At 47.4% G+C, this 23,284-nt stretch overlaps 1 protein-coding gene across 1 annotated transcript in view; it reads left to right on the top strand.

The window, feature by feature from the left end:
- Window positions 1–5,724: 5,724 nt before the first annotated feature.
- FGF1 (fibroblast growth factor 1) overlaps window positions 5,725–23,284 on the top strand; it is an 81,782-nt gene continuing 64,222 nt past the window's right edge. Inside the window, exon 1 of the mRNA XM_008140918.3 lies at window positions 5,725–5,788. The gene's annotated coding sequence lies outside the window, so the exon portion shown is untranslated. The remainder of the gene's footprint in view (window positions 5,789–23,284) is intronic.

Raw genomic sequence — 23,284 nt, 5'->3', positions numbered from 1 at the left:
AAATGGTTATAGACCTTGTGAGAGTCTCAAGGTTTTTTTTGCGACTTACAAAAAGCCACCGTGCTCTCTGTATTTCATAACCTGGGGTCCATGTAGACCAGCTGAGCACCTCCCAGCGACTGACACAGAGTCCAAGCCAACAGATCTGTTGTTAAACAATTATAGGGGAGGCCTGATCGATGACTCCTGGGTCAAGTTCTCTGTCACGTGTCAGGTGAGGGTCACACCACCTTTCAGTTTGACATTTTACTGAGACGGAGAACCAGATGCAACTCTAACTGGCTCCCCGTGGACCAAACTGTAGGTTTCTAATCATCCGCTGACAAATCAATGGAGCTGAAAAAAACTGGGGGCCCTCCTATCACAAAGAATGTGAGGAGGCTCACAGTGCAGTAAGTATAAATAAATATAAAAATGGAAATAGAACTACAAAGTGGAAATGCCCCTATAAAGAAGGTGGCAGAGCCTATATTCAGACTCATGCCTTCGTGTAATAAATATATATGCAACACCCACTGTGTGTCTGATAGGCAATATCTAGACAGATGGTTCTCAAGGCGTGGTCCCTGGACCAGCAACATCAGCATTACCTGGGAATTTGTTAGACATGCAAATTTCCAGGCCCACCTAAGACCTATTGAATTAGATACTCTGGGATTGGGGCCCAGCAATGCAGGTGGTTCTGATGCACATTCGAGTTTGAGAAGTACTGATCTAGGGACTGGGACTATAATGATGATAAGACAGATACAATTCCTGTCTCCTCATGAAGTTTACATCCCAGTGAGTGTGTGGTAGAGGGAGACAGAAAACTAATAACTGAATACAGTAATTTTCAGATAGTAGTAGGATCTATGAAGAAAAAGATCTATGTGAAGGACAGTGGAGAGGGGCTGATTTAGAACAGGTGGCCATGGAGGAGATAGTCTAAAATGAGACCAGAGTGGTAAGCAAGAGCCAGCTATGCAAAGAATAAAGGGGCAGAAAATAAATGCATACACTTTAGACAGAGGGAACAGCAAGTGCAAAGGCTCGGAGGTAGGACCATGCTTGGCTTATATGAGGAACAGGGTGACTGAGCACCATGAGCAAGGGGTGAGTAGGGGATGGACTTGGAGAGGCAGGTGGTGGTAGCAAGCTCAGCTCTTGTTCTTAGTGCAAGGGAAAGGCACCAGACAGTTTTGAGCAAGTTGGGACATGATCTGTTTACCTTTTAGCAGGATCCCTCTGGCATGAACTGTAGGGGGTAAGGGAAGGCAGCGAGGAGGATATTGCAATAATTAAGACAAGGAATATTGATGCTTGGATGGACTAGACCAATGCGCAAAGATCCATTAGTAAATGAAAAACAAACAGCAATGCAGGACATTGTGCATAGGAAATTGTTTTTAAGCATACACACATTCAGGAGTACAAAGACATTTTTTTTCCCTTGAAAGGATCCAGAAAAGAAAGTTAATAGTGGTTAACTTTGGGGAAAAGGGGATTAGTGAGGGTCATTTTATACCTTTCAGTATATTGTACATTTTTATGATGTGCACAAAGCATTACTATTCTTTAAAGATAAAATATTTTAAAATAAAGATTGAAAAACTGAGATAGAGGGAAACATAAAATAGAATAAGTGATGGGTGATCAATGTCAGAGAGAGGAAGCCCACCTCCCATGGGTATGACTCTTTGCAAGCATCCTGTCCAAAGGGTGACGGAGAGTCAGGCTGACAAAGGGGTGTGACTCCAGTTCTTGTATTATAATGGGGACAGGGCGAGGCATCTTCCCACTGGAAACCGCTGGACCCTGCTTCAGTCCTGCAGCTCCGGTGATATTTGTGGTTATGAGGTCTCCTTGGGCAAATAATACAATTTCCCGTGGACGTCTGCTGCATTTCCCTTTGCCTGTTTGTCAAATCGCTCCCCTCCTTCTTCTTGGCAGCTGGTTCACCATGAGGCCAGCATGCCCTTCATCTAATTGCATGATTAGGCATAAACAGAAGGAAATTCTTCGCTGGAGGGAGAGAGTGGCATGCAGCATCTGATTTATCCTATCAGCTGATGAGGATTTGTTGAGTCCCGTCAAGGTCAAATGAGATTAGAAAGAAAATGCAGTGTGTCTGGTGTGCATTCCACCTAACTGTATCACTTATGTAAACAGGATGAACAAAGGAGAAATTTTACAGCAAATATTGACTGTCAGCTTTAAGATTCAAGGACAAGAAGCCAGGGCTTATATGTTATACCTGAAGAGAAAGAAAATGTATTTATTGGGGACATGTTGAACCCTGCTGATTCTCTCATGCTCTGATTCCTTTTTCTTGTTGGTGCAGTTAAAAAGTGATTGTTTGCCCCGACCAGTTTGGCTCAGTGGTTAGAGTGTTGGCCTGCAGACTGAAGGGTCTTGGTTTCTATTCTAATCAGGGGCACATACCTTGATTGCAGGATACATCGCCACCCGGGTCCAGTGCAGGGGAGAGGCAGGCAACCGATCGATGTCTCTCTCTCACATCCATGTTTCTCTCTCTCTCTCTGTCTCTACCTCTCCCTTCCAGTCTCTCTAAAAGTCAATGGCGGGGGGGGGAGGGGGGGAAATATCCTTGGGCGAGGATTAACAACAAAAAAATTTTGAAATGATTGTTTTATGTCTTGATTTTCAGAGGCACTGAGCAAAGAATAAGTAAAATCGTGGAAATGCCACATTCTCTTTTATTATCCTTCTAAAGTGCTTATGAGAGGTTTAGAGCCACTTTCTAAAATAGCAACTGTGGAAATGCTCGGGAGTGAGTCAGTCTCTTAGGACGCGGAAGGACAAAATCTCACCTTCGGCAGCAGCCACATCTCCGATGTGGATGACTCTGGCCAAGGCCACACCTCTGTATACACCCACCGGGCTTCTACTAGGACTTTTGTTGGTCCTCCAAATCTGTCATTTATTTCCTTGCTCTGACCCAGCCTCTGCAGCGCTAGCAGACTTGATTATAAGGTTTTAATCACGGCAGAAAGATCATTAAAAGTGGTCTCAGAACTTTGAGGGAAGATGGGGTTTCTGTTACATTCTGTGTATTGGGTCTAGCGTTCTGTGGGTGCCTAATACATGGCTTCCACAGCTATTATTTCAATCGACTATTTCCTGGCCCGGAGCTGGAGCTATTCTGAGGCCAGACTTTAAACTAGCCATCTCCATGTCCCTTCCCACACTAAATGAGGCCAAAAAGCATTAACATATTTCATGACTCAAACCATCTGAATGTATATTATTGAAAAGATAAATCTAGATACTTGATCTGGAAGTTGAAATAAATAGGGAACCTGAGGGATGTTAAACTGCAATTTTAAGACATTTCAACACTGAAGGGAATTCTATTACAGTAAATACTTTAAGGACCCTAGGCACCATTCTTTCCCAGCATTTGGACAGGAACATTTCCGAACACCTGATATGCAGTAAGGAAATTCACTTCTCTCAGTAGTGAGGGGACGATCCTTTGCCCAAGAGCTGCGCAGTTTGTTTGTGTTTAACAGCGTCTCGCAACTGTGTGTAATGGAGAAACAAAACTGCAGTAATGACTTACACTGCCTGGCAGTTTCAAGGTGCTCTCACACTTTAGCACGTTTGATTGTCACAATACTCCTGCCAGCTTGCAGGGAAGGCGTGGTTACGAGCATCTTGTTCATCTCTGTGAAGAGGGAGGAAATTCCAAGTCCTGAAGAGCTGAGCTGCCCAGGAATGGTCAACCCCACAGAGTGGGCGGGTTCAAGGGTGTTAACCTGGTTTCAGGCACAGGGAGCACTTTAACCAGGGGTGCACCCTGGAGACACTCAACCACATCTCTGGCCTCGGACTTTTAGGGTGTTTCCTAACTTAAAAATCTATCATTCCACGTGGTGAAAAAGAGTTAACACACACACACCAATGCAGCAGAATTCTCCAATACTGAGAAGACAATTATCCGAAATATTTTTATCTTTCTATCATTCAGAAGGCCCATGGGAATCATGCAGAGACTCAGGGAGATTTTTTTTTTTTAAAAAAACCTCACCTGAGGGTATGTTTTTTCATTGATTCTAGAGAGAGAGGAAGGGAGAGGGAATAATTGATGTGAGAGAAAAACCTTGATTGGATGCCTCCCATAAGCACCCCAACCGGGGATCGAACCCACAACCTGAGTATGTGCCCTGACCGGGAATCGAACCTGCAACCTTCCAGTGCATAAGAAAACACTCCAACCAACTGAGTCACTCGGCCAGGGCAAGATTAATATTTTTTCAAAGTAAACTGTCAGTACCTGACTATGTGGAAGTAACTGGCAGTTCATGGAGGTTCCAGTTAATAAAGTTTGGAGAAACAACCTTTTTCTGCTCCTTCAGGTCCCTTTTAGGAGAGCTGCTGCTCGTCATGATCCGAGTCATGTGACGGGTGTGCCTTTAGCTCTCTGTCACAGGAGGTGAGACGAGCTTCTCCGAGGCTCAGCCCTGCTGAGGGCACAGGAAAGGCTCCCCGGGTGACCCTGATGAGTGTGGAGAACAAGCTTTCCCCTCCAGCTTCCCAGAGGAGGGAGAGACCAGAGAGCATGTTTCCAGTTCCAACAGGTCAAGCTGTACCTGTCTATCTGACTCATCAGGTGGGGAGGCTTGCCCACACGCAGGCACACACACACACTCTCACACTCACACCTCCCGGGCTCACATGAACAAGGAGGGGACTCTTCATCCTGTTTCCATTTGGTCTCTTCAAGGACACTTCCTGATCCATGCCTTTCAGCCCATCTTCAGTCCCCACCTACTAGCCAAAGAATGATTTGCACAGGCCGCTTCCTGCCTTCCTTACCCCATTCCTGGCCATGGCATAAAGATGGTGTGCATGGTCCTCTGAAGAAATCCCCACCCCTGAATCCCCACCCCTGAAGCTGGGCTCACCTGATGGTCCGCCTCGTGCAGCAGGGACAGGCTTGACCACTGGTGCAGAACAGTCTCTCTGCAGCCCTAACCGAGATGGCCACTGCCTCGCGTGGCTTTGCAAAACATCCTCGGCAAGGCTTGGCTCTGGGAACGCCACAGACAGACAGACACACACACTCTGCCACACACAGACACCTACACCCTGTGCAGGGATGCCAGATGACAGAGCAGCCTTCTGATTCCAGAGAAGCATCTCTGAGCCACGACCTGCTGTTTCCCTGGCAACCGAGGCCTCAAAATAAACAGGATTCTGCTCAGACGGGCCAGTAGTCCATTCGGTTCAGCCATTTGCCCCTAGACAAACCACGCTAAAACAACACCCGGATAGTTGCTGCCACTGTCTGCTGTCTCGGCCTCCCTTCCCTGCTGGCCAATAGCTCCGCGTTCCTGGGCCTGCTGCTAGCTGTCCAGAGTGGGGAGCGCTGAGAGCTCTGTGTACGTTTCTGTGGGTGGTTGTCTAAAGACAGGTCCCCTCTGCTGATAAACAAGGCCAGGGAGAGACCTAAAGGCTGACATCTCAGCCCTCCCCCCACCCCCAACTGCCTCCCTGCCTCCCACACAGCCCCGCGGACTGGTAGCCGGCTCTGTGGCATGGTGTCTGGAGGCGGACCAGCAACCCGGTGTGCGTGCCACGGCCCGTTCCCTCTCCCCACACAGAACTGCAGAGAGAGAGAGAGAGAGAGAGAGAGAGAGAGAGAGAGAGAGCGAGCGTCGGCTTGAGCCTGCCAGGGAAGCACTGCAGCGCAGTGACAGTGACAAACACAGCAGAGGACGCCAGGCGGATTCCCTTCCCCTCAGAGGGAGAGAGGCACAGCCCTCAGCCTGCAAGCCCTCAGGTAAGAATCAGGCTTCTGTTCTGGGGAACAAGAGCAGGTTATATCCAAATGTGAGGGTGTGTGTGTGTGTGTGTGTGTGTGTGTGTCCATCCGAGTGCAAGTATAAGGCTACATGGAGAGGGAAGATAAAAGGGGGAAATGAAGGCAGTAAGATGTTTTAAGCAAATACCACTGCAAAGAGCATGCCTGCAAGTGAGCACCCAGGGGCTCCCCTCTGGCTGGGTTTAACCGTGGTACAGACTGCTCTGTGGGGAGGGCCTGCAATGGCACCGGCATGCAAAAACAGCACTTGCAGTTCAGAGACTGTCAAAACGATCCTGCACCAGGCTGCCCCATTATCTCCGTTCCCCCGACTGCCAGGCCGATGACTGGAGGGGGCGGAATGTTCTCATTTACTTCAAGTGCTGGATGCGGCCCTTGTGGTTGGCAGAGTCGAAAGCTGTGGCCTTAGCGAGTGGCTGGCATTCTCCTGGTGTATCACACTCACCCGCTCGGGGAGCCTGGAAATTCAGCTGCCTCAGAAAGCTTGTCCACTGGGTGGGCGCCTTCGATTGTAATCCACCTGTTCCTATGAAAACCTGGCTGACATGTAGGATTATCTGCATGTATTTCGATAGGGTGGTATTCTGAGGGCCCCACCGGTCACCTGCATTACTTCTCACCTGGCCTTCTGATCTTCTTGGAAAATCACATCCTCATTTGAGATAGGCACTGGCAGAGAAGGAGCAGGAATGGCTAAGCCAGTGGGCACATTCTCTGGCACGTACGCCAAGCCACACCCACATCGCGATTACATGACCAAAGTATGCAAGGCTTCCAGACAGGAGAGCTCGAAAAATTCAGACCTCCGGGTGCTGGGGTGGGAATGCCAGGCATTTGATCAAGTACACAGTTTTCGGAGACCCAAGAGGGCAGGCACCCACCTGATCCCACCTCTCAGGTCCAAGAGCTCTCTCTGTGCCCCAGCAAAACGCAAGCACGGTGCTTTCTCCCGCTGTGTGTATCCACCGCCCACTGCTGTGCCTTCCTTTCTGCTTTGGTGACTAGCACTTTCCCTTCCCTTCGCTACAGGGACTGGATTGTTTATGAGTTCACTCCACAAACACCAGTGGGAGGACACGAGCGTCTGGGCAGAGGGCGAGCCGGGCTCTGCATGGGGATGAGCCAGCCTGAGGGGTGGCAAAGGGCTGAAGAGAAATGGGCTTTGCAGAGCGGTGGCTAGTGAAGGGCTGGCCAGCTGTTTACTGGGGCCATTAGTGTGAACAAGTGTGGATTTTGGTTCAGACTGTGATTCATCGTCACAAATTCCCTTTTCCTTTGTTTTCTTTGTGTTGGTCATTGAGGGCTTCCTAGGAAAGTCCCCTTCTGAGATTGTATATCCTGAAGGAAGATCACTGAACCTGCTGCTGAGGGCAGCTGGCAGGCTGCCCTTCCTCTGCAGGGCCTGCCTTTATTACAGGAGTAGATGGATTTGCAAATGAAGTCCTTGATCAACGGCGAAGTTAATACCCAAAAAATGAAGGGAGGAAACACTGAGTTTCTTGTAAACTCCCTCCTAAATCTGGTGTGCAATTACCCATATGTGGCTTGCCTGGTTCAAAAAAAGGATTTAAGGAAGCAGAATTCAGTTAAGTGGTTTGAGTTTATGGCAGCACCAACCATGAGGATCATATTTTCAGTGATGATGGTGGATGGACACCCATATGCTCCTTCCACGCCTAGCAAAGGTACAGACAGACGTCTGATCCCAGGACAGAGTGTGTGCTTGTTCACTTTGCTGACAAGCATTCTGCGGACCCTGAATCAACTACTAAGGCTCATGGAGCAGCCAGCCCGGCAGTGCTAGCTACCGGGATGAGGGATCCTGCAGAGTGGAAGATCCTCATGTAACAGGCATGCCTGGCGAATGCAATATCCTCAGTTTAAGATATGGGAAAGATAATATTCAGTCATTTCTGCCACAGACATACCCTGGTTTAGGTAAATTTAACACCTTTACATGACACATAAATTGAACGGGAATGAGTATTTTCTCCTCAAGAAAGGATCTGCTAATCAACAAATATTTATTGAGTACTGACAAGGTGTCCCAACTCAAGATGTGACAGCACCAGCCCACTCAACCTTAGAGAAGGGAGGGGACCTACCTGGGAGGATAGGTAACAGAGAATGAGCTGGGCTGGCAGAATGTCCAACTCAGGTGGGAAGTGAAGGTGTCCAAACTATAGGAGTAAAGACAAGCACCGGACCAGTGGCCTACAGGGAGAGAAGAGGGTGAGTACGAATACTAATTATTTTGATTCCTAAATTTTATTATTTAAGAAAGGCAGCATAACATAGTGGCTGAGTGTACAGAGTCTGCAGCCAGACTCTCTGAGGTTCAAATTCAGATTCTGACACTTATTAGTTCTGTGACTTTGTGCCTCAGTTTCCTCGTCTGTAAATGGGGTAATAAAGTACCAACCTTGTTGTTGAAAGGACCAAATAAGTAATGCTCTTAGCACAGTGCCTAGTTTGTAGTGATTACTATGTATTTGCTATTATTATTATTGTTATTACCAGAGGCCTAGTGCATGAAATTTGTGCACGGGTAGAGTCCCTAGGCCTGGCCGGTGATCAGGGCAGATCTGGGCCTTCCAGCTTCCGGCTGGGGCCTCCCTTCATTCCACGCTGCCCCCTGGTGGTCAGCGTACATCATAGCAAGCGATCGGTCTCCCGGTCGAACTCCCATGGGGACAATTTGCATATTAGGCTATATATAAATATATATATATTATTGAAAGGTGAGCACTGAAGAGGCTGCCCACAGGTGGATTTGTTCCAAAGTCCAAAATGACACTCTGTGAGTGACCACTAGAGCCACATTTTGGGCAGCCTGGAGGTGCTATGGCTTTGTGGGGAGATTTGCTTGCATCTCTAAACATCCAGAAACAAAAGAACTTTGTGCTGATTACCAGCACTTCTTGAGCCCTTATTTTGTGCCAAGCACTATGTTTGGCTTTACATGTATGACCTCACCAAATTCTCATAACAACCCTATGAAGTAGGGGTGTTGTAGCTGCAGGAATCGAGGCGTGGTGGGCTGGGCCATTTGCCTAAGGTCACACAGTCACCAAGTGGCAGAGCCACACCTCACACCAGGCTGTGTTCCTAACCGGTATGCCATCTGTGTTCTGGGGGAATCACCGGAGGTGTCTTGAGAGGTAGGTGGAGTTTGGTGACAGGACTTCAACAGCAGATGATATTTGAAGATCTAGAAAGTAGGCCAGGATTTGAAGCTCTGCCTGGAGGTGCAGGACATCAGCTTGGCCCATGGGCAGAATCTCCACCTTGAGGACCTATGGCCTTTGGGACCAGGTCTTCAGGAACAAGGCATGAATGCAGGCAAGGTGGCCTCAGGCCCTCCTGAACCAAACAGTGATGGTGTCCAAGAAGAGAGGAAATGGTGCCTAACAAGAGACAGAGGTACAGAGGGTGCTGGGCCAGGGCTCCTTATCCCTCAGGCCTAAGGTCGGAGGTCATCTTGAGCTAAGCTTGAGGTCAAGACTGGATGACTCCAGTTGTGGAGAGAGGAGAAACAGACAATCCAGAACTTAGTGCCTGGGTGCAGAGAGGTTTACACTGATATAAAAGACTTGACTTGCCAATTCAATCCCCGAAAGGAGAACATTCAAAATGTGATTTACAGAAATTTGTTTTATGCATAATTGCTCAAGACCACTTCTCTGACTCCATCAGAAAGGCGCTCCCACCTTGCACTAGGGCTGTGTAGATGTGGGGGTTTCTAGTGGACAAGACTCACCTTTGCCCCTCTAGGACCTGTGGTCCACTCTGGGGGTTTTCAAACTTTAATCTGCATAAGAATCATAGGGGAGCTTGCTTAAAACTTAGGTTTCTGGGTCCTGCCATAGAAGTCCTAATTCAGCTAGGTTCCTGAGGGACCCAGGATTCTGCATTTCCTGGGTAGGGGGAGGTGTCTCTGATGCTTTGGTCCACAGACCACCATTGTGGACGCCCAGGTCTGACAGTTGTTCTGGTTTTCTTGTCTTCATTACTGTTAATGAGAACACAGAGTCGCGTGGCCTGAATACATAGCAGTTAGCCTCTTCGTTGTCATCACGTTTGTCCTGAGTTACCACTTTTCTTGGATTAGACCTCTACTTATAATAATAAGAGTGACAGCACACCTACTGCATACTGAGGTATCATGTACCTGGCACAGCACTAAGCCCTTCACATATGCTATCCTCTCATTCCATCTTCACAACCATCCCATGAGATGGGTGCTGTTATTATCCACATTTTACATGGGAGGGGAAAGGTCCTACTGCTAGTGACTGGCGGATCTGGGATATGAACTCAGGACTGGCAGATTACCAAGGCGCAGGCACGCAGCCCCTAGACTAGTCTATGAGAGTAGTTTTTGTTCTTTGTCCAGTCAACTCTTCTTTCTCACTTGTGGGTGTTTCTCCAGTTCACATTCCTAACTTGTCCACCCCAGTTCCCAGACGCCCATGCAATTTCTTCAGAAGATGACGTGTCCCTGTGCTTCCCTACCTTTACCTCACTCAGGAAGTCAAAAAGGATTGGGGCAATGGGCAGTGGAAGGTAGGTATTATGGGTTGAATGGTGTCCCCTCTCAAATTCATGTTAAAGCCCTAACCCCGCAGTATTTCCGAATGTGACCTTATTTGGAGATAAGAGGTAATCAAGCTTACATGAGACCATTAGGGATGACTGGTGTCCGTATGAAAAGGGGAAATTGGGACACAGAGACGCACATAGAGGGTAGATGACGTGAAAAGATGCAGGAAGAAGATGGATCTGTGGTACTCGTTATGGCAGCCCTAGAAAAAACTACTACAGGAGGAACATGGGTTCCCTCTCTAGGCCCTCACTTTGGGGCAATGAAGTTGAAGGCATTATGCCAAATTGTGGCAACTTTTCTTTTTCTTTAACTTTCAGTGCTTTTCTGTTGGCTTAAACAATGTTCTTTGGAGCTACAGGTAGGCCTAAGGCCTAGGAAGGAAGAAGGAATGAATAGAAAGAGTGAAGAGGGAGGAAGGAAGGGCAAATAAAGGGAAAAAAAGAGGTAGGAGGAGGAAGAGGAGAGAGAGTGGGGTCTGGGATACTTGAGGGCCATTAATGACCACTTCAGGTTCATTCAGCTCTTTTGTGGGGCACCTCCTACATGCCAGGGAGCATGCTAAACTCTGGGCTGCAACAGAGACTGGAACTGTTAGTCCCAATCTAATGAAAGTTTGAGGCCAGATGGGGATGCCAACATCAATCACACAGTACCTCTCCTGAGTGGTCCATAGTAGCATATGCTGAGGGCCCGGCACAGTCAGGGGGTCTGAAAAGCTTTGGAGAGGAGAGTTGAGATCTGGAGGGTCAGCAGGCATCTACTGGGTGAGGGCAGACTGTTTCAGTTGGAGGGAAGAGCACGTGCAAAGGTTACATGGTGTGAGGAAGTGTGGCATCCCCGAGGAAGCAGGTGTGTGCATGTGTGTGGGTGGGGGCGGGTAGTCAGAGCTCTAGGGACAGGTGAGGGCCATACCATGGCAGCTACAGCCCCCAGGACGCCATGATCTGCTCAGTTATATTTATTCATGCTGAGAGATGAATAACTTGTTTCCAAAGAGGCCTCCTGGCAGCTTTCTCACCTTCTTGAAAGTCACCTCTCTTCTCCAAGGTGTGGCTGATGGGCATCAAAGGCAAAGAAGTGATGCCGAGAACCCAGCAGGGAGTCATTGATGTCGGGTGTTCCAGCCCTCACGCCCCTGGAGGCAGACAGAGGGCTCGCCTCCGCCCCCATCATCAGTCTGATGGGAATAGCAGAGGCAGTTGGCATTGATTAATCAATGTGTGCAAAGTGCTGCACCGATACCTCTGGGGACATAAAGAGCTTCTAGAAAACGAGGCTCTTCCTGTCCTCCCTCAGAATTTCCATCAGAATTTAGAAACTGGCAACTGGGGGAAAGCTGAGAATGTTCCAGAATCAGTCCCCGGAGTCTACACAGCAGGAGAACATCTCCCTGGTTAGGAGTCACAGGCGGAGTGGGCTCAGGTTTCCTGGCCTGCAGTGACAGGGCAGTGTCCACAGGAGCCAGTGTTCCTCCTTAAAACCTCCAACCGAGGGTTTTTGTGTTTGTTTGTTTGTTGGTATTTGAGGTGATAATGGAGATGCAGGTCGGCTTCAGAAGAGCTTCTTCCCAAGGATAAACTCCCCACTGGGTTGGCCACACAAAACTTGGTGCCCTTCTCCCAGGTCGGTCCTGGATGTCTTTGCTGAGGACTCAGGAAGCAGCAGCCAAGTTTGGAAAGAGAGCTGACAAGGGAGACCAGGAATTCTTCTGACAGTTCCAGTTCTGACCCATCTCCCATTACCCTGTCCTGATTTCAGAGTGACAGTGTGTGGGATGTATTGGCAGGACAGCATAGAACTGAGAGCATGGGCCCTGGGGTAAGACTGGGTTCGAATTCTGACACTCAGTAGCTACACAGCCCTGGCCAAGTTGCAAAGCCTCTCCATTTCCATAAAAAGCCTCTCCATTTCTATAAAATAGAGATAATATGGTACCTGTGTCCTAGGGTTGTTGACAGGAACAACCCTAGGATACAGGTGTGAGTTTATACAGGTGAAGTCTATAATGCATGTAAGTGTCATGTTATCAGTGTTAGATGCTGCTATCCCACAGGGTTGGTCTAAGAATTTAGTGAGATAAGACATGTAAAGCACCCAAAATGTTTTAGTACACAATGCATAGCGCATGGTATTTTATCAATAAAGTAGTAATTGTTATTACTACGGTCAAGCTTTGCAGTCTGGCTAATGTTGTTTGGAAGCCTCCACATGAGTGCATTTGAACAAACAAACAAAAAACGATCCTGCAACATGAAGGTCACCCACTGTCCTGCTGTCCCTTGTTAGTCTTTTTTGTTCCAAAGGACAATGACCAGCCTGTGCTTTTCCAGCACTTAAAATCCTCATGTCAGGAACCTCGAACTAGCAAAATCGCAAAAGCCCCTTAAAGAGTTTAAGCGCGGAGCAGACACAGGCTCCTTGTGCAGCAGCTTTAAATGCAGGCGTTTCCAACCCCAAGTAAAGCAGCGTGAACTTCAGCGGGCTCTCTCGCTGGGTTCACAAAAAGGCTCGGGATTCCCACCCACCCATCCAGGAGGATGGGTGCAGCTCTTCAGACTCTCACCCCGGCCCTAGCCCTGGGCTTTGAGTTTAAATCATTTGAAAACTGACTGCCGGGATGAAAGGGATGGCCGGCTGTGGGTTGTAGAAACTGCACCGACATTTAGCATGTAGCTGCACTGTGTTCCGCCCCCCCCCCACCCCCCCGCCCCCCGCCCCCAGTGACCTTGGGTAAGGAACTGGTCCTCTGGCGCTTTGGTTTCCTTCTCTAGGGAGAGTGGAGAGTGCCTTCCTAGGGGGTGGTTGTGGAGGTTCACCAGAGGTGGTGTGAAGGCTCCAGCTGTCTCTCTCAAGATACTTGTTTATTTCCTTCCCTTCCCTTGTGGCCCTCCTGACCATCACATAGCTGCGGATGTGGGGAGAACCTGGTGGTGACCGCTGGTTTAGAGGCTGTGAATATTCCCTGCACCAGGTGACCACGAGCAGATCCCCTGGCTTCTAGAGCAGCACAGAGAGCTGTGTGGGAAGGGGTCCCTGTCACAGTCTGCAGAGGGGATGCTGGCCGCCCCACACTCCACTCTGCCCCTCCCTGCACCACCAGGGTCAGGCTCAGAATATGGGTTGTCACCTGCTGCCCGCCTGTGTCGTCAGACCTCTTACTAAGTAAAGCGTGAAGGTTGATGGTCTCCCATCAAGGAGGTGGACCCCTTCCCAACCCATCTGACCCTTCCCAGGCGCCTCCCCACCTCCCAGTGAGGCCTGAGGGTTAAGCACACAGCTGGTTCTGGGTGGGTCCGAGTACAGGCAGTGCAAGTGGGGGAGAGCGTTTCCAAGGCGATGTCCCAGTTGTTTCTGCTGACCCATTGACCTGACCCTCCCCGCCTTGCACTGCCCCAGAACTGAGCCAAGCCCTTGGAAGGCGGCTACACCTTGGGATGTCTGGCTGGGGCCCTGCTGTGGTGGGAGGTTCGGATCCCACGCTGAGATGGACCCTGGGGAAGGTCAGGGCAGGCTGAGCCAAATCAGGCCGCGTCACCTCTGTTACCTCCAGGCCTCTCCCTCTTCTTCTGACAGCATAGCAGTCAGATGTCGGTGCAGAGGCCCCTGTTTTAGGAATTGTAAAGAACACCTTTTTAAAACACACACACACACAAAAAACAACAACAACAACAACCTCTAAGCACATCTGACATTTGTCAGATAATCGCAGCCCCAAGTCAGTATTTTCCCCCTAGTCAGGTTCCTTTCCCTTCCTGGCCAGTCCCACATCCTGCTGGGCCGGCGTTGGCCGCTCATGTTTCTCATTACCTCTCTCCCATCTTCTTTAAAGGCTTCCCACTCCAGCCAGGGGTTTTATTTTTAAACTTGCACAGTAATGCTAGGGCTGAGCAGGACACACTGCCCACACTCACAGGAAACTGGGCAGCCTGGAAAAGTAGACCCCTTTCGAAGACTTCCTTTCTCCCTCCCTCTCTTCCTTTCATATTTATTGGGCACCTTCCCCTTGAGGGGCCCTGCCCCAAGAACAAAGACAAAGGACAGATATGGTCCTTGCCCTAGAGGAGCTTACATTCTACTGGGGCAATGGAGAGGGGACACACACACACACACACACACACACACACACACACACACACACACACACACACGAAGTAAGCCAACAAGTAAATAAAATAAGTAGAACTTGTGATAAGATTTAGTCTCTAAAGGTAACAAACAAGGCACTGGGACAAGAGAAGCTGTTAGAAATAGGTGGAGAGAGAGAGCCTCTCTAAGGTGACAGACTGAAGACCAGGATAATGAGGGGCGCCCTGCCTGCAGAGAGGAGGGATGCAGACGATCTTCGTGGAGGAAAGAACATGTGACAAGGCCCTGAAGTGGACATGAGTGTATGTGCTGGAATCCAACAGAAGGCCAGGATACCTCAAGCAGAGTGGGCGGGGTGAGGGGGTGTCAAGATGGGGGTGAGGAGGTGTGCAGAGTTTGGAATGTGTTCTGAGTGCAGTGAAAAGCCATTGGGGGATTAGAATCCGGAGGGGACGTGCAAGGATTGACATGTGAAGAGCCTCATTTGGTCTCGAGCAGAGGGTTGACTCTAAGAGGTCAGGAGGATGGCAGAGACCTGAGTTGGGAGGCTTTGGAGTCATGCAGAAAGGAGGTGATGGTGGCAGAGGCTGGAGGAAGCAGTGCCACAACTAGAAACAGGCTGGCTCTTTCAGGAATTCGCCTGCTATTAGACATTCTCCTTCCAAAGAGCTCATAGCACAGTATTTCACGCTTATAAACAGAATAGAACACTCAGGCCCAGAGTTATAGCATTGGCCAGTATAAGCAATAGAGTGTAGCTATCCTATTGCCTGAAACTCATCATGTTTATTAGGTTTCCAAACACAATTAAGATCTTTATCCAATGTTGGCTCCCCAGATTTTCTAAAGGTGCATAAACACTCCACTCTCTCTTTGAACCACGGCAGCTCTCTCTGTCCTTTATGGCTTTGGCTGGGGTATGAAGCCAAATGGCTGTGACTGAGTCATCTCACCTACGTGCAAAACTCACAGGTGACTGTATGTGCCTGGATGACCTGAACAGTGGTCCTGGCTCCCCAAGAGAAATACAACTGTGCTATTGCTATTCCGAAGGAAGGAGATGGAACACGAACTAGTCCAGCAATGTAGCCATTCTACATAGAGTAATAATAATGATTATGATGATGATAATAATAATAGCTAATATTGCTGTGTACTTTGAGGCACTTTACTTGAAGTAATTCATTTAATCCTCCACAAAGCTGATAAGGTAGGTACCACTCTTAATCCTTTTTACTGATGTCAGAGCTGAGGCTGAGAGGGAAGTCAATGACATCAGTGGTGAAAGAGGCGAAGTCAGTTGGCCTCCACGGGAGGGACGCCGCACTATGTACCAGGCTGGGCTGCTGTCTGCTTTCATCACTTCTCTGTTTTTAAACCTGCACAGAAAAGACCTGAAGGAGATCATCCAACATGTTAGCAGAGCAGGGATATGTTTTAGTTTTTTTAATGTCTTGACTACATGGTGCTTGGTACAAAGTAGATATTTAAAGATGATTTGTTTAATGACATTGTTGAGTTCATGAGTATGTGTTACTTAAAAATTATTTTACATGCTCAAGTAACATTTCATTATAGGATATGTAAGCAATAATGAAAATAAAATTTAAGAAATTAAAAAAAAATGAAAATTTATCCATCATCCAGAGATAATCATTGTTAAAATGGTAATATTGATGCCTTTCCAGTTATTCCTCTTGTGTTTATGTCTGTCTGTCTGTCTACCTCCCTATCTATGCATAGGTGTGTGTGTGTGTGTATATACAAAAAAGTAGAATCATACTGTATTTATAGACTTTAACTTACTTCCTCATTTAGCAGTATGTCATGGGTGGGCTCCATTCTTCTAAAAATTCTTCTAAGAAATTTTAATGGTGGCAGCACATTCCTCTATAATGTATTTAGTAACTCCTCTATTATTGGATATTCAGTTTATAGTCACTATCTATAATAATAAAAGTGTAATATGCTAATTAGACCAGTCATCCTTCCGGACAACCTTCCAGATGAAGCTGGGGCTGCGAGGGAAGCCTGGGTCCTGGGTGCCAGTAGGAAGCTGGTGCTGGCAGCCAGGGAAAGGAAAGTCTACTCTTGCACGAATTTTGTGCATTGGGCCTCTAGTTATTAATAATGCTGTATTGAATATCCTCAAATCATTTATGCATAGTTATACCACTATCAAGGACAAAAGAACATTAAATAATATACTGAAATACAAAAAGGAGAAAGTCACTTAATTTTAGGGTTCTTTTGGGTAGGCCAACTAGCATGTTTCTTGCATGTATCCTTCGGTATCACTTACATCTTAAGAGATGTCATTTAGAGTACTTCCCATTTCCCCAGCTCCTTGTCATTCCTCATTTTTCACATATATTTTTGGTGCGATTCTACCACAATGGAACTGAGTTAAGAAAAATCCCACTTGTGGCTGAAATATGGGTCCTGAAGTTATACAACTGGGTTTAAATTCCAATCCTACCTCTAAGCAGTGTGTGACCTTAGGCAAGTTCATTTTTCTGAGCCTCAGTTTCCCCATGTGTAAATGGCACATGCCTCAGAGGATGTAATGAGGTAAAAACCTTACAGCTCTCCTGAGTACCTGCCCAGCACGGAACAAATGCTCAGAAACATTCATTACTATTATTATGAAGGTGAAGGGAGACTTCCTCACAAGCACAGTGCTTTGGACAAATCCCTCCCAACCTAACTGTGGGGTCTAAGGAAAATGAATTTAAAAATCACTCAACATATGCTCTGGCTATATTACCTTTGTGTGTGTGTGTTGAAGTCTAAAGTGTTTAAAAAAAACCAATTAAGTCTTTTTTTTTTCCCCTTTCTTGCCAAGAACCAGGTTTGTTGGAGTAGAGAGACTATATTTAAATTCTTTTGTTCACAGCTGCATAAGAAATGTAGCCTTTCTTTCCATTTAGCCAGCTGTGTTTTATAACTGTCTACCCTAAAATAAAAACAAAGCAGGCAAAGAAAGCAGGGCTGTCTACATCAATTCTAAATTGCTCTCAGTTTTATATAACAAAGTAAGAAATATATAACCCCGAAAACAGAGACCACAGAAGGAACTAATCTGACTCACGTAGCATACGCCGTTTGTTAACACAGATTCCCTACTGGTGCATAGTAGGTGCTCATTGAACCATGTTGACTACATTTCTTGAATATATGTTTTCCTTACAAACAGCAGGCTGGTGAGAAATAAATCAGTATATTCATTTAATCTAAATACTGTCGGGGCCTGTTCAGAGGGTCAGAAAAATATGTTAGATGATTAAGTGACCAGATGCTCTTTGAGTTTGTAAGTTGAGTGTTGGGAAACATTTCCCTCCTAATTCATGGCTCTTGAAATATGTGTATGATCTTAGTGGAACTGTGTAGGGATTTCTCTAAACTGCCATCATGGGGAGCCTATATGAGAAAGTACTTCTGACGGCCAGGCCAGGTTTTTCCATTTCTGTCTAACTCCAGAAAATGTTCAGAAAAATCTGAGTATATGTGTAACAGTGTATAAAAATGGCTCTAAAAAATAACAGATCACATGTCATTGTAAGGCAACCCAGCATAGGCACCTGTGAATGCCAGGTGGCACGCTAAGTGCTCTACTTAAGTTGCTTTGTTGCATCCTGATGCCCTACATGTGGGGCAGGCAGTGCCACGGGCCTCATTTTACAGATGGAGTCATTGAAGCTCAGAGAGGTGAACTGACTTTCTGGACTTATGTCCAGGAAGCCTGACGTCAGAGCCCACGCTTTTGACCACAGCTCCCCCTTTATTTCCTTACTGTGTCTCCTCAGGTCCCTTGTACTGGACGTCCTTAATAGGGGTGGCTCCATGGAGTAATGGGGACAATGAAGCCCAGAGCAGGCTCCTCAAGGTCATACTGCAAATCGCAATTGCTGAGAGGTGGCCGCTTGTTTCCTTACACATATTAACTAGGAAACAGAGGCACTTCTCAAAAGAAAGCTAAACATGTCAGGCTGAGTCAGTGGCAAAGGATTAGGTGGAGGCTAGTTGAATCCAGATTAATGTAATCTGATTTGATCTGGGTGGTGACGTGCCTCAAGCACACCACCCTGTCGGACCAGGAGTCCAAAGCAGAAAACTTTCCTTTCGCACACAGCCACTGCCTCTGCCTGCGCCTGCGAGGAGCTAGTTAATGAGGGGAACACCCTCTCTCCGCCTCACTGGACTGGACCCATTCATTTCCTTAAGGAAGGAAAGTGGTGTGGAGTCCAGGCCCTCCCCCTGGGCCTGCCCTGCTCTGCTCCAGACAGACCTGCCTTTGTGAGCTCAGGTGGGCAGGACCTCTGTGGCATCCCAAGGAGGTAGGAGAGAGCCAGAGGGGAGAGCTGAGATGGGAAGGTTGGCAAGGGGAAAGGGCTGGTTGCCCAGGCGGCTGTACCCAGGCAGCCACCACCAGGCCAGCCAGGGTGCTTCCTCCATTCCTTTCTGGGCATGAACGAGGCAGGGGCTATGCCCAGAGAGCCTGTAGGAGTGATGGCCAGGTTCCAAAGCCTGACCGCATCAGGCACTTTGACCTTCCAGAGACCCCCAAAAGAACACATCCGTAGTGTGGAACAGTTGGTAGTGGGAGAATGCCCACGCCTGCCATCTGATTGCTTCTCCCCAGTGACTCAGGAGGGACAAGGAAGGATGGCCTTTTCTCTCTTCATTTCTTCACTTGGCTGGAGTTTGGCTTGTCTTGCGATCATGTAGATATCTTTATATGCCACCTAGTCCTCCATATCCTGGCTTAAATTCCCCATGTTATTTTCTGAATAGGTCAGAGGACATACAGACAGGCAGATGGACAGACCGATAATTAAGTGATTGTGGGGGATCTTGTCTAATGTGCCATGCTTTCTACCGTCTGATTCAACGGTGCCACGCTGTTGCTGCTTTTCATGAAACCTTACACCACCCCATCCAGCACTTTGCATCATGTCCTTAAGATTTTTAAGTGAGCAGAAATGAGTTTTGAGAAGCTGAGAGTTTTGGGCATGTTCCTTCGGCCATGAGAGTCACTCTGTTGTGTTACAAATCCAGCGACAAGTCCTATTTCCACATCCTCCCCAAGGGGCAGGGCCCAAATGCTGCTCCTGATCCAACCACGTGACACCAGACCTTGAAGGTGAGCCAGCAAAGTTACAGATGAAAGTCTGGGTTCTGCTGACACTGGGCTTGATGTGGCAAGGCAGGACAGTTATGAAAGGTAGGTTGTAGAAGCGGGGGTCTCACCTCAGAAAAGCAAGGTTTGCCAGAGAGCCAACCTGGGGAAAAGTCGGGAGCTCCATCTTCGGTGCTCACGAAATGGTGAGTACGATTGACGCTCAAGGATGGACTTGGCAAAGCCCGTTTACCCATGAGACTCTGCAGTTTCCCCAAGAAAAGCCTGTCGCCTGTGTGCTGTGCTTGCCAAGAAAGGCTGGGCAATGCTCTCAGGACCACGGAGAGCTTTGGGAGGGAAAGACCAGGGGAATCTGAAGAAATGGTGAGGCTGTGGGTGTGTGAGTCGTTAATGTTACAAACAGAAAGCTTGATCGATTTTGACACACAGACTTATTAGGTAGAGGTAAGAGGCTTTGAGAAAAACATGCCATTTGCATTTAGGTCACGTGTGTGTACAGGGGACTCCAGCAAGAACAGAGGCAGAAGGTTGGGGAGAGCCATCAAAGGCACCAGAGGAGACAGGAAGATGAAGGGACAGAGAAAAGCCTTGTTGGGGGAGGTCTTGGGACATTCGTTGCTTGAGAAAACCCCAGGCTGGGTTTGTGGTGGCCTTTTCCAGGGGCAGTAGCCAAACTTCTTTCCAAGGTAAATAGTTCCTGAAGGAAAGTGTCCAGAGTCCTGAGGAGGAGAGTGCTGGGCAGATGGAAAGCTAGCTCAGAAAGGAGGGTGGCAGGGCAGAGGTGGGGAGGTGAAGGGTGGGGAAGGGGGAGGGGCTCAAGGGGAGGCAGGGGAGGCTGCAGTCCTAGACACCAATGAGCTCACGAGGGCTCATTTGGGTTCTCAGGACCCTCCCCATTGAGAATCAGAGGATATTTTATAGTGGGGCTCTGAGGTGCCTCAGCAATAATAATACCCCTCTTTAGGAAATGTCATCTTATTATGTAATCTTATTATTTACTTGTATCATCCTCATTTAATGTTTATACAATGCAGCACCATGCTAAGTAAGCAATTTACATAACTTTATCTCATTTATCTTCACAATAATCCTATGAGTTGTTATTCCCCCTTGTGGAGGGGAGGAAAATGACGTTCTAAGAGAAAAACGTGCCTTGCCTAGCTCAGGTCTCATGGCAAGTAGTAGCCGAGTCAAGACTTGTCCTCAGTGGGGTTGACCCCAGGGCCCAGGCTCCTGTCCCCCAGAGGAAAGGCCCAACCAGCCTAAAGAGCAGAAGGAAACCCCAGACGTGAGCCAGGAATCTAGCACAGGAAACACAATCACACAACACCTCAACTGCCACTTACTGGATGTCTGCTTCCATATTTTATCAAATCTACGACACCATAAATTGTAAGATATGTAAGGTACACCATTATTTTATGTACCACTAAGAAAAAAAATACTGCGCATCCTGGTTTTAGAGATGTTAAAATACCAAAAGAAAATTGCCTCTGAGGCTTGGTGAAATATTTTAAGTGCTATTCTGTGCCAAGAGGTCTGCCTCTACAATCTCATTTCCTCCCAACAACAGCCCTTTCTCATCACCCCCACAATACAGATGAGAACACAGGGCTCAGAGCAGCAGAGCTTGTGCCCGAGGTCAATGATACAGAGCTAGAGAGCTGCGAGCCTGGACCTGTTCTCGGCAACCTCCTGCACCAAAATTCCTGTCCTTAACCATGTTGCCATTGAAAGAGATGGGAGGACACCTTTGTCATTTGTTCCTTTTGGTGGACAGCCAGCGGGGCCAAGCAGAAACACAATGGAGGCACCCGACTTCCAGAGAACACAAAACCTTGCCTTGTTCCTCTTCACAGCCTCATCTGCGATTGGGTTCACTCTGCATCTCAAGCTCCCCCTGAACTCCGGGGATGCATCTTCAGGTTACAAGTTCAGGATGATCTTTTCAGCTCTGCCCATTCATTTCCTAATTTATAAGCTTCTTTGACCCATTTCTCCCCTTTTCCAAACTGTAGTTGGTGATTTGTGCCAGATTTTGTAACATCATCCTTGACCCTGAACTTTCTTCTCCCACATCTTCCTTGCCTCCTCCCATGTCTTAACTCTGGCTCCACCCTGGCTTGTTCAAGAACCATCTTTGTGTATTAATCACTTCCCAGCCCTATTTCACTCTTCTTCCTCATTAAAGTCCTTCTAGCATCCTTGCGGGATAAAATAAAAGTAAGGGGCAAACAAGGTGGGACAGGGACGTTGTATGTGTGGGAAAAGCCAACTGGACAAGTTTTCTTGCTTTAATTTTTAACCTCAAAATCGCCATCATCCACTGTGGGCTCTGTATCTACAAGCTGGCCTCTTAGTTTCCAATTTATGTCATCATCGCACATCCCCTCGCCCTCTGTCTTGACTGCTTGGCTAACCTTCCCATAGTTTTCCATCGTGAAGAAGGCAGTTGTACTTAACAAAACCTTCCCCATCTCTTGGAAACACCCTTGCTCCCTCCCCTCCCAGCCACTGAGTCACTCTTTCCCTTCACATCTCTTCTCAAAGACTTCCCGGCACTGGAGATGAAGGATGGGACTTGGCACTTTCGCCTTTCCCAATATTACTCCCCACTTCAATGGGAAATTAAAATCACAGCTTGGAAATGCCTCTTAAAGGGCAAACTTATTCTATTGGAACACGCCCACTCTCTTTTTCCCCCCATGACCCTTCTTCTCACTCCTCTTCTATCCTTCACAATCTCTCTTCTTTTTCTTTGCATGACTGTCTCGACTCAGCCTAACTTCCCACAAAGCCCCACTAAGGGGAACTTCGACAAAATTCCCACTTTCAGTATCTGTAAACCCTATTGGATGTTTCTTTTCAGTGTTTGATCTCAGTGCTAACCAGCTCAGTACCGATTTCTTTGCTCTAAGTTCCCCCAGGGCAGATATGTCTGCTTCACTCATTCACTCCTTACACGGCAAGGCTATTGTCATAAAGATATGCTCTGTGAATGAATGACTAGCAGGCATTGCTGGGCTTTTGTGTCCATTTGGGATGGGAGCTCCATGAAGGCACCCATTCAACAAATATTTACTGAGACCCTACTGTGTGCCAGCCCCTCGGTTAAGCATGACAGATAGAATAATAAACAAAACAAAAATTCAAGCTCTCTTGGAGCGTACCTTCTCCTACAAAATGACTGTATAAAAAATTATTAAATTGATGTCTCTTCTTGGATTTTAAGTGTGTTGAAGGAAATCTTGAAATGACTAAAAGTTGAATTCATATTTGTCCTAGAAGCACTAAGAAACTGGAAAGAAGAGTTGGGTAGAGAATGAGATGAGAACATTTTTAAGAGCTTTATTGAGATATAATGTACATATCATACAATTCACCCATTTAAAGTGTATAATTCAATGGCCTTTAATATATTCAGAGGTGTACAACTATTGCCACTATCTGTTCTCAGGACATTTGCATCACGCTAAAAAAAACCCACACTCTCTAAGTAGTCATATCTCATTCTCTCCTCTTCCAGCCTCTGGCAACTACTAGTTTACTTTCTGTCTCTATGGATTTGCCTATTTTGGATGTTTTATATAAATTAATCATACAATATATAGTATTTTGTGAC

This window comes from Eptesicus fuscus, chromosome 6, assembly GCF_027574615.1.
Source record: "Eptesicus fuscus isolate TK198812 chromosome 6, DD_ASM_mEF_20220401, whole genome shotgun sequence".
Taxonomy (NCBI): Eukaryota; Metazoa; Chordata; class Mammalia; order Chiroptera; family Vespertilionidae; genus Eptesicus; species Eptesicus fuscus.
This window is presented reverse-complemented; position numbering and strand designations above follow the sequence as displayed.